The sequence below is a fragment of the Dermochelys coriacea genome, chromosome 4 (genome assembly GCF_009764565.3).
Source record: "Dermochelys coriacea isolate rDerCor1 chromosome 4, rDerCor1.pri.v4, whole genome shotgun sequence".
In the NCBI taxonomy this organism is placed as follows: Eukaryota; Metazoa; Chordata; order Testudines; family Dermochelyidae; genus Dermochelys; species Dermochelys coriacea.
The window spans coordinates 137,079,809-137,091,617 of NC_050071.1; positions in this window are offsets into that span (position 1 = coordinate 137,079,809).

Consider the following 11,809-nt stretch of genomic DNA (forward strand, 5'->3'; position numbering starts at 1 on the left):
ATTGTTGTAACCGCGTTGGTCCCAGGATATGAGAAAGACAAGGTAGATGTGGTAATATATTTTATTGGACCAGCGTCTGTTGGTGGAAAGGATGAGTTTTTGCAGATGCTTGTCCTTTCCAACAACACAAGTTGGTCCAATCAAACATATTACTACATCTACCTTGTCTTTTTTAAAATCTTGTGATTTTTTTTAAAGCCATTTTAATTATTTTGGGGGCCTAATTCAAGCATTCAAAAATCATGTGCTCAGCAACGCTGTTCCGTTCACTCTCCCCAACTTGTGTTGACTGTAGCCACATTGATGCCCCAACTGGAAATTTTAGTTTAATGTGCATTGTGATGTGGATATATTTCCTTGCACCATCTGGTGAATTGTAAATGGAACTGCAGGAAATGACAAATTAGTAGATAGTACACATGCAAGGTACAGTCCTCCTATGTTACTGTTTCTCAGCACCCTGGCTAATGATAGCTTCCTCCTCCTCCTCCTGAAATTTAACTTGTGTTATGAGTTAAGGGTCCAATCATGCAATCCTTGCTCAGGTAAAATTCCCATTAATTTCAGTTGACGTCAATGAGAGTTTTGCTTGAAGAAAGGAATGTATTTGATTTGTGAGTTGAAATAAACTGGACACAAAAGCCAAGTGTAATTCCTTGAAATTGATTCTTACCTATCATTTTGCTCCTGCCATAATATGTTAAGATACTTTACATCTCTTGTATGCAGAGGGGTTTTATGTTTAAATATTTTTTATTTCTGGAAATTGTCTGTTTCATTTGCAATGATGTTTCTGTGTTATTAACCCAGACACTGATGACCACAGAAGTGTAAATATTAAATAGGTCAGTATTGTGGTGATAGAATCTAGAGAAATGGAAAAAAGAGCTCCAGCTATGAGTTCCTTCCTTTAAGAAAACTTGATCTGCATATGTATTAAATTAGCTGCAACTCTAACCTTAGCAATCCATTTACTTCTGTTGTGTCTTTTTTGTTTTGTTTTGACAATTTTAGGAGTGATTATTACAAAAGAGAGCCCCGTATCTTTGGTAAGTCCTTTGCTTGATTTGTCACCCTATTAATCTGAGCTATGTAGGTAGCTCTGAATTCCTTACTATGTTGGATTGATTGCCTTTCTTTTGCAAGGAAAGCATTAGTAGCCACACATTACTAATTTCCCACTCCTTGCATATTGGTATTTTTGTTGTGGCCCTTTAAAACGCACAATAGATAGTGACAACTGCATTCTTGCTCTGAATTTAGAAACCCTCAACCCCCAATCTGAAAGCATGGACACTAGAGAGGTTTATTGTTTGACAAGCAATTGTCTTCCTAATGGGAACAGGCAAACTTTATATGGAAGTTAAGAATTACTGGAGTGGAAGCACACAGAATAAGCCACAAACCTCTTTTGCACTGGGGAGAAGGTGACAGAAAAAGTAATTTCATTGTTCAACGATCCTTAGTTGCCAGAATCAGATGCCCCAAGTCTTACCTGCTCACATAAAAAAACCACAGATAAGGAGTTCTGAGAAGCTACGCAACCACTTTTCACTCCTTGCCTCATTGTTTTATCCCCTGTGGTAGACAGAGGGATGGAACAAGTGGATGGATTGTCCAGAGTCTGAGAATCCATTGATTAGTAGAGGTCAGTCCCAAAGATCTCTGCATATCTATGGCCAAGACAGATACCGGCTTTGTGGTCAATCCCCTTTCCCTTCCAGGACTTGCAGCACAGCTGGGATAGCTAGCCTCTGTTTCCCAATTGTATAATAGAATTAGTGACAATTACCCACCTCTGTAAAATATTTTGAAATCTCTTAATGAGAAGTACTAGGCAACTCCTGAATATTAAGTATATTATTGGCAGACCTGATAGCCCTGTACAATGTTAATTCACCCTCTGGGACTATGCAATATAATAGTCTACTTATATGACAGACAAGGTAGGTAAAGTAATATCTTTTATTGGACCAACTTCTACTGAGAGAACTCTACAAGCTTTTGAGCTTACACAGAGCTCTTCTTGACATATTACCTCACTCTCCTTGTCTCTCTCACACACTGAGACCAACATGGCTACAACAACACCGCATATTTACTTACATGGTCACGTACTATTTAGTCCACAGGACCGATGCCTCATTCAGCTATACGACCCCTGCCTTTTTGAAAAACTTGAAGGTGTATAATAAGACGGGGTTGCAGGAAGATCAAGGATAATCTCATGGTTAAGGAAGTTGAATGTGAATGTGACCCTGGAGAACTGGATTCTATCTCTGCCTCTGCCACAGAGTTCCTATGTGATGCTGGGCAAGTCACTTAAGTCACAATGTTCACAGTTGGCCACTGTGAGTTGCCCAACATGAGACATCTGGGGCCAGATTTGCAGAAGTGCTGAGTGCTCCCAACTGTAACTGAAGTCCATTGGAGCTGTGCTTTGAATATATAAAGTGCTAGAAAAATGCTAAGTACTCTGAAAAATCAGTCCCTAGGTGTCTCATCTTGGGCACCCAAAATTAGTGGACACTTGGCAATTTTTTGACCTTAATCTCACTGTGCCTCAATTTCTCAGCTGTAGAATGGGGATGATAATGCCACCTCATCTCATGCATGTTGAGAAGATAAATTCATAAATATTTGTGAACCACACTCATATTATATTGAGTGCACAATAGAAACACACATAAGAAGGTTGTTAATTTTGAATTTAGTGCAGGGTTTGGACGGGATGTATGCTAAAATTGTCCAGGTCCCACACACTGGATGAGGAGGATAAAAATAAATATTCAATGACTAACCATTCACTGAATCAGGCTGGGGTACTGTGGAAAAAAGAATGTGATCCTGTAACGACTATGTCATAATGCATGTGCTTATGGAGGTTGAATTAAGGTTATATGGGCATCCTTAATTCTGGCTTTGCCTAACTTTTGAGTGCTTGATTTTGCAATCTTAATGATCTTTTAGCATAGGGTAGGTTTTTGGTTTTTTTGTTTTTTTTTTAAATGTATGTATAGATTAAGGTGGCAACAAGTGTTCCAACATAAGGGTAAATTTTCACCCATTTCACATCATTAAAAAATACATTTTTTACATTTTTCAATAGTTGCAGTTAGCTCTCAGGGTGAAAAAGATATTTCCTGAAAACATGAAGGAAAAGGTGCAAACACTTCTTTTTATTTGAGGAGATTTTAAAATTATTTATTTTTTAAAACATGTGAAGGGTGTGATATATCCCTGTGCATTGAAAATAGAATCAGATTTTAACTCAGGGCTAGCTTTTATTAAGCTTTAGCTATACAAGTTAGGTTTTTAGGCTAAATAAATAACTGGAAGTGTTCTTAACTCATGCACTGAAGTGGGGATTGGGGGCGGGGGAAACTATGACATTCACTTCTGAAGCTGTTTTTTTTAATCCAAAGTAAAAATTTGCCATTGGCAGCTGATGATGAAAATTGCATTGGAGCCTTTTTTTCTCAAGAGAAAAAATATATGCTCTCCCCCCCCGCCCGCCACTCCCTTTATCAGGGAAAACTCTGAAACTGTTTGACAGACAGCTTTGCCTGCCTGTATGTCAAACAGATAAAGCTCTATACATGGCTCTATTGACAGAGATAGCTTGTATGTGAGTGAGAGCTGGAGTGGGAAATGGCTGTTTTTTCCTGTGGAAAAAATTCAAGAAAAATGATTTTTGGTGTTTTTAACAAAATTTGAAACAAATCTGAAATAAACCTGCAAACCATTTTTGTTTGTTTTTAGCAACCCAAAATTGAAATCCATTAAATGTTCTGTTTGGAGAGGGGGTTACTTTATTACAACAAACTGATATGTTAACAAAAATTGATTTTTTTTTCCCATGAATATTTGCATTCAATTGAAAAGCCATTTTTGATTATTTTTTTTAAAAGGCAGCTGGAACATTTTCAGCCATTTTTAACATGAGCCCTGTTTCTCCCTCTTGCTGCTCAGATTCCTGAAATGTCCTCTGGTAAGTGAGAAGATATTTGACAGATGAAGTTGTGACTCCTTGCTTTATTTTGTACGCTGCAGCAGTATTGTTAACTCATGCATCAAAGTCAATTGCAGAAGCTGATAAGTAGGGGGAAGGCACATGGTTGCATAAAGTTGCCTATTTAAAACCTGCAGGTGTAAATAAAGCTGACATAGAAAATTTGATATGTTGAGCCTATTTGACAGAGAAATGTCTGTACATGGCTACTGTTAAGGGGGAGAGGGGGGATTGTGATCCCTTTTCCTCTTGCTGCTCCATTACTTGCACCATACTCATCTTCCTTTGCATTCTGTCCATAAAATGTTTCCTCTGATGGTTTGCCCTGCCTTGCATGGCATCTCACTGTTTGTGACGTTCCCCTCTGGTGTTATCTGGACTGGTGATCTGCTAGGTCACTCCAATCTTTGACTCTGGGAACCAGCCTTACCCTGCTCTTCTGTGAGAACCCCCACTCCTGGGCTGTTCACGAACAGCCTCTGGCATGTAAGCTGCTCCTTGGATTGTGCAGCCGAATGACACTAGCCAATATCTCCAGGTCCCAGACACAACTCTTGGAACCTCCCTCTTACAGGGTCCAGTTATGCCTGCTGGATGCTGCAAGCTTATATGAGTTCGTCAATTTAACAAAAAAATTGATATGTACCAGGCTTGTTATCCCAAGGGGAGCCTCTGACGCACTTCAAACCAACTGCACTGCTTCAGGTAGAATAAGTAAATGGATTTATTAACTATAAAGATAGATTTTAAGTGATTGTAAGTCAAAATATAACAAGTCAGATTTGGTCAAGTGAAATAAAAGCAAAACGCATTCTAAGCTGAGCTTAACACTTTCAATAGCCTTACAAACTTAGATGCTTCTCACCACAGGCTGGCTGGTTGCTCTTCAGCCAGGCCTCTCCCCTTTGATCAGCACTTCAATCGCTTGGTGTGGTGTCTGTGGATGTAGGTGGAAGATAAAGAGAGGCAAACCTCACTCCTTTTTATCATGTCCTTTCCACCCTCTTGGCTTTGACCCCACCCTTCAGAGTCAGGTGAGCATTACCTCATCACAGTCTCAAACTGCCCAAAAGAAGAGGGGGAGAGACATTCGAGAGTCCAACGGATTCTTTAGTTGCTGCCTAGGCCAGCGTCCTTTGTTCCTATGAGGCTGGGCTGGGTTTGTCCCATACATGCCCTGGTGAGGTGTGAACTTTCTCTCTGCTGTTGGAGAGTTGTTTCTTGGGCTTATTTTAAGTCATGAGGACGCATTTTCAGCCTCATAACTATATACATGAAATTATAACCTGTAACATTACTGTAACAACAATTACTATAAAATCACTATGACCACAATGCTCAGTGCATCATGAGCCTTCTGAAGACACCTGACATGACAAACTTTTCATTAGATACCACACAATCATATTATAAGGATGAACATGGGGGGTGTAAGATGTTCCCACGAGGTACAGAACGTCACACTGTGGAACTGATGGGGAACAGAGAGGGATTCGTGATTACTTTGATTCTAATTCAGTGTCACATCAGAGTTTGTTCAGCAAAAGATGCATTAAGATCTTGGGTTCTTCCTCCACTGGATTCTCTGATTAGTGATTCAACCAGGGTTTGTTCTATGCTTGTGCCTGCTTGAGTATAACCACTTGCTGCAAGTGCTAGCCAGCCCCTTTGACCTCTTCAAATGATGGTCAATTGCAAAATCTGAGAGGTCATCCTGACACTGGTGGTGGCAGAAATGCTAACTTCCACCAATTGTGATGTAGCCGAGGCAGGGGATATTTCAGACAAGGAAGGTAACACGTCAGTGGAGGGCTTGGTTTCTTCTTTTATGGCCAACCTGGTTAAAAGTTAGGTTAAACTTTTAAACCTGGTTAGGTTAAAAGGCAGAACTTTGGTTGTTGAGGAAGAGCCTTTGAAGAGCTTTTACTTTGCCTTCCCCTCAAGGCGTGTGAAGTCTTATGTGCAGTCAAATTGTCAGCCCAGCCTTAACCAGAACTCCATTTTTTGATAGTTAATAGTTGCAGGTACCATGTCATAGGCAAGCTGAACCCTGCTTAGCTTATAAGAATCACCACCTGAAGTCATATGCCTGCACAATATGGTAGCATCTTTAGCTTTCAAAATGCTGGATCAGTAATGACAGGAAATATAAATGGATAGTTCCCCTCATAAATATTTATTCACTGAAATGCTTTAAATGTGATATTATTAACTTGTCATGATTCCTAAGGAGAGAAGCGCGTGTTGGTTTAGGAAGGATTTCAATCAATACCAAATTTTATAGATTTATTTTCCCGCAGCCAAGGTTTCAGCATGAAATTGGTTGGAGCGAAAGTAAATGGTTTTTCAGTAACGTGAGACGAACTCTTTGTGAATTGACAAACATTTGATGCCAGTAATAGCAGAACATAGATATCTGCCTCTTGCAACCTCTGGGAGGCTGTTATGAAAATAAATGGGATGGATTCTTCTTTAACTTAATTTCGCCTTCGATAAGGATTAGAATTGGAAAACTCGTCAGAAAAATGAGTATGTATGGGTGGATTTATTCCACTCTATAAGACAGCAGAGATAATGCCAGAGAAAGTTTCTTGTCTCTAGGGGAAAGCATGCAATCAAGTATGGTCACTGCAATTGGAAAAAGCTAATTACTTTCCGGTGCAAATTCTTAAATCATGGGTAGCAATGCTTAATCAGTATAATCGGGGGTTGTTTTCATTGGCTTGTTTTCTGGTAATCAATCATTTTAGATATTCATCTTTATTGAGCTTTTTGAGCTACAGAATATGGCACTTGAGGAGTTGTGGTGATGGAAATTTACAAATTGGCCCAGCGTTATGTATGTGAACACTTCAGAATGGCACAGCATGGGATAAAACAGCTCAATCTCCTAGCTGCTATAGATGGCACCTCCGCCACACCCCCTGCAGCTTCCAGTGTAGTGGTGTTTCCTGTGCAGCCACTCCCTGGCTAGGAGATGCCTCACAGGGGGTTGTAGCCAGTTGGAATACTTTAGAGCTGCTTTGGCGCTGCTTTAAACTACAGCAAGGCTGGTGCCATTCTAGAACCAGCCACAGAATCAGGGGGCTGAAGTCAGTTCATTTTTGGCTGTGCCCAGTGGGAGCAGCTGAGACCCTAGGCCCTTATTTCTAAAGCTACAAAGACCAACAAATCCAAGGCAGAAGGCCCTGTCCGCTTTGTAGCCTCCGCAATCTTCAGCTTCATCATTAGGATTCAGAAACAGACCCACAGAGGCAATGGATTTCTTATTTTGTTTTCTAAACCTTTAACAAGTACAGTGCATCCTGTCAAATGACCTTGAGTTGGCTTGGCACCGCAACCAGAATATTTATGAGCTCTGTGGGCATGCAGCAGAGGACATAAATAGGGACAGCCATATATAGCAAATATTAATAGTCTCCCACTTGTGGCCCCATCTTCCCAGGAACTCGGTGTGTTTGAAGATGGTTCTGAGCCTTTTCATCTGCTCCTGAAATCAACAGGGCTGGAAGGTGCTCAACAGCTCCCAGGAAATTGTCACCAGGATTGGGCTGTAAGTGAAATTAAATTAATACGAAGGCAGTCCTACATTATTCATCAAAGGCAGAGAAAAGGAAAGTGGGTGGGGGAAGCACAGAATAGAAATGTAGGACTCTGCTCTAGCTTTCCTTTTGATTTGTGTTGTGAAAGTTACAGAGAGTGACACTGAGGAGGTGGAGTCGGGAGCATGGAAATACTTGGTACCAAGAGAAATAGCTTCATGACTTTTCAAAAACAAACATGTAATGAAAACCACATCTCTCACAAAACATTAAAATGCTTCCCTGTGGTGTCTATAACCCAGGCCCTGCAGTACTGCCCAAGCACCAGAAAGTGAAACTGACTAGAAACTCACCATACTGATTTCACCATACAAAATGAATTGACAGAACTGAACAGACTGCATAAAGGGCCACGTATAAAATAAAGTTTTTAAAACTACTTTCTGCTTTAATAATCTTTGGTGGTGTTATTAAAGTCAAATAGAGTTATTGGTAAAGTCAAGTCACTGGGCCAGATTTTCAGCTGGCAAAAAGAGTAGAGCAGAAATTCCAGTATTTAAAAATTAATGATCCAGAGATGCAGCTGGTATAAATCAGCATAACTCAATTGACTTCAACAGAGCAACTTCGATTTACACCCATTTGAGGATTAGACCATTATATATATATATATATATATATATATATATATATATATATATATATATATACGCGCGCGCATTAACCAAAGCGGATCATGATTCCTGTGCAGTGACAAAATAAATGTGTATGCACAAAAATGAAAAGGGTGGAAAATTGTTTTCCCTTTTACTGAACTGCAATTACCTGAGTTCTGAAATCATCTGCTTGGGCCTAATTTTAAAGCCCAATGCGGACCCAAACCTGAATCGAAAGGATCAAGTTGTTTTCAGGCCCGACCCAACCCAAACCCGTATCTTCACTGAGCCATGTGTGCTGCAGAGTGTCAGGTGGCCATAGGCCCCATCCCTGCGAGCCACTACCACCTCACTGTGCCGTGTACCGCGTGGAGTGAGAGGTGCTGCAACTTGTCAGCAAGCTCTGCAGAGCACACAGTGCAGTGAGGTGGTGAGTGGCTGGCAATTGAGACCCAACTCAAGCCTGAGAGGGTTGGGTCATTTTCAGAGCCTACCCCAACACTTGTAGATGGGGCCTGTTAGGTTAAGGTCAGGTGGCTGGCTCTGGTAATGGCACCTCCCTCAGAACCATGTTGAATCTTCTGGGAAGTAGTGAATGGCCATCAAGCAGGTTGGCACATGGCACTGCACGGAAGAGCAAAGGGAAAATGTTGGCCAAGGATTTCTGGACAAATATCATGTGCCATAAAATGTTAAACATCCCTCCAGAGCAGATTAGAAATCTGGCTGAGGTTTTCAAAGCGGTCTGAGGATTTAGATTTACATATCTATGAAACTAATGGAAGCTGTGTCTAAATCCCCTAGGCTTCTGTGGAAATCCAAACCGGAGTGCTCAAAGTCTCATCTGAACATTCCACGTGCAGTGAACTGCTATGGAACTCAGTGATCTCCTCCACAAGGATAAATGGCTGAGTTGAGGCACCTGTTGTATTTTCAGGAAGTCTAGTTTATTATTTGTATTATGATTGCACCTCGGTGCTACAGTGATGGACCAGGGCCTCATAGCACAAGGTGTTGCACAAACATAGAGCAGAAAGTCCCTTCCCCAAAGAGCTTAATCTAAGTATAAGACAAGTGACAACAGATGGAAACAGACAGACGAGGGAAGCAAAAGGAAACAATGGGACCATATTTGTCAGCATGGTAGTTATCCTGGATTCATAAACCTTAAAATATGTCCTTGATGAAGCCATTTAAGGAGAACTACCCAATTGGTAGGTTGGATGAGGAGTGGTTAGAAGCAGAGGGAGACCTGTGGGTATTTAACGTAGTTAAAAATCCAAGATCTCATTTTGGAAGCCGCACAGGGAATGAACGGTTGGTTTTTTATTAAAAAAAAACTTTGATAAAAGTGTCAGCTTATCCTGGATGGATGTGCTGGGGTAAGAAAGTGCAATATTACCCCTAACCTAAAAGCAAATTTGTATTTTTCAGTTTAAGTGACTTTTTTCACATTAAGAAAAGTAACGAAGAAAGACAGGATGCCCATGAAAAGGGGCAAGAGAAAACACAGGGACTTACGGTAACATTCTGCATCTCAATTGCAACACAAAGTGGCAGGGGCCTTTGCAGTGGACATCAGGACTTATAACGATGTGGTGTGTAGAAAACAGGCTCCTTGCAGTTCCCTAGCTGCATGTGATAGAGATGGTGAGCTAGTCATCTCACCCTCCTACATCCCTACCAGGAGCTAGGCAGCCTGCTGATTTAGTGATCCCTAAGGCATACAGTGCTGAACAGCTCCAAAGATGGGTGGTCAGATACATGGGGCGAGGGGTTACCATCTTTCCCCTGCTGGCATCTGGAAGCAGAAGTTGAGCATGTGTGGGAGGGAGAATTTCACTGCTCCTTTCTGAAGTAATATTAAGGGCCCCTCACAGATATGCTACCTGCATCTTCCCTGCCCCAACAGAATCACTGAATGATCCTCCAGTTGGCTTCTTCAGCTCCATTCCCCATGTCCCCTCCAGTGTGGTCTATGGTGGGGAAATCCAGAATTACTTGAGTTAAGTGGGATCACTCAAAATACATTGCCAATTAGTTTGAGAGCAGCCATAAGCAGTAGGCTAGGCTCCTCCTAATTAGATTCTCTATCACTAGTCATGTCTGGTCTCCTGCCTTGATGGCCTGCTGCATAGTCAGGACACATGGATTTATCTTATTTTTAGGCTAGCAGAAAGGAAGTTTTCATATCAATTTACCCTGTTCTCATTCAAGGCATGTGTTACTATTTCCCTTGCAAGCTTAGTATAGAGTCAACAAGTTCCCCACAATTCCCCTATGTCTGTGTCTGACACTGGGCTTTTTAGAGGAACAAGCTGCAGTTTCTCATACTGTAACTCCTTGAAATTCTCTCTTTTCAGCAAGTATGATGTCTGTGTCACTACGGATACTCTTACTCATTTGTTGTATCATTCATTAGTTCTTGGAAAGGCAGAAGCATCCCTGGGATGGAGTAGAACCTTCATGCTTCGGAGCTACTGAAAACAAGTCACGAGCTCTTGTTCCACATTCTTTCTTCAGTTATTGGTATGCACTGAACCCCATCCATGGGGTTGCATGGATATAAATGAGTACAGAATTTGGACCGTAGTCTAACAATGTGACAGATACTTTCTCCAGGAATGTAGAGCCATTTGGGAAGGAGATGTAGAAAGAAGAGCTTGTCTTGCTTTTAATTCTCCCAGAGGAGAAGAGGAAAGGTTTAAGGTGAGCCAAGTGGATACAAGGAGTAATTAGGTCAAATTAAATACAGGGAACTTGAGTCTGAATAACAGGGTACATTTCTCCATGAGAAACTTGTTAGCCCAAGGTTTCCCACAGTTTTCCACAGTGTTAGACCTGCTCTCAGGAGACAGATTCCTTCATGGATGGCTCCCTGACAAATCATGCTCTCCTCTGTAGTCACACATCTCCCTAGCAAGACAAATCATGGGGGAATTGCTTGTGTGTGGTGGGGTAGGGAGGAGTTGCCTCGCAAAAGCAATCTCCTGCCCCTAACCCACCCCAAAACAATTTCATTTCACACTCCCATCCATTCCTGACACTTAATTCCTTGCTCCTTTCTGGATCATTCCTGTTAAGTCCAACTCTTCCCCATCACAAAACTGCACATTACTGTAAGTACTTCTCCAACCATCTTGTGCTGCCAGGGGTGAGGATGTTATGGAGACACAGGGGTTCTACATGGATAGCTCTGGCTTCCCACAGATCCCTGGGCACCTGCTAGGCTTGTAGGTAGGCCTCATGGCTTATTCTTTGCAAGTAACCCCCTATCCCTCAGAGAATAGCAATTGAAGAGTTCTACCAGTGGAATGAAAACACAGATTCCCAATTTGTTAGTCCTCCCTAATACGAGTTACAGCCACATTCTTGTGTTCCATGCCATACTTGATCTACTATTTAAATATCCATTTGGGTGAGGGGGGACCATAGGTATGATTTATCAGTGGCCTAGGCCGCATGATATAAAATCAAAATACATTAAAAAGACTCTGGCCTGTCCTTTCTATTGTTCTGAGTCTATTTAAAAAGCTGTTATTATGGGTTTCTTTTTCCCCACTGGTAGGAAATGCCAAAAATTCTCGAACCATCTTCCA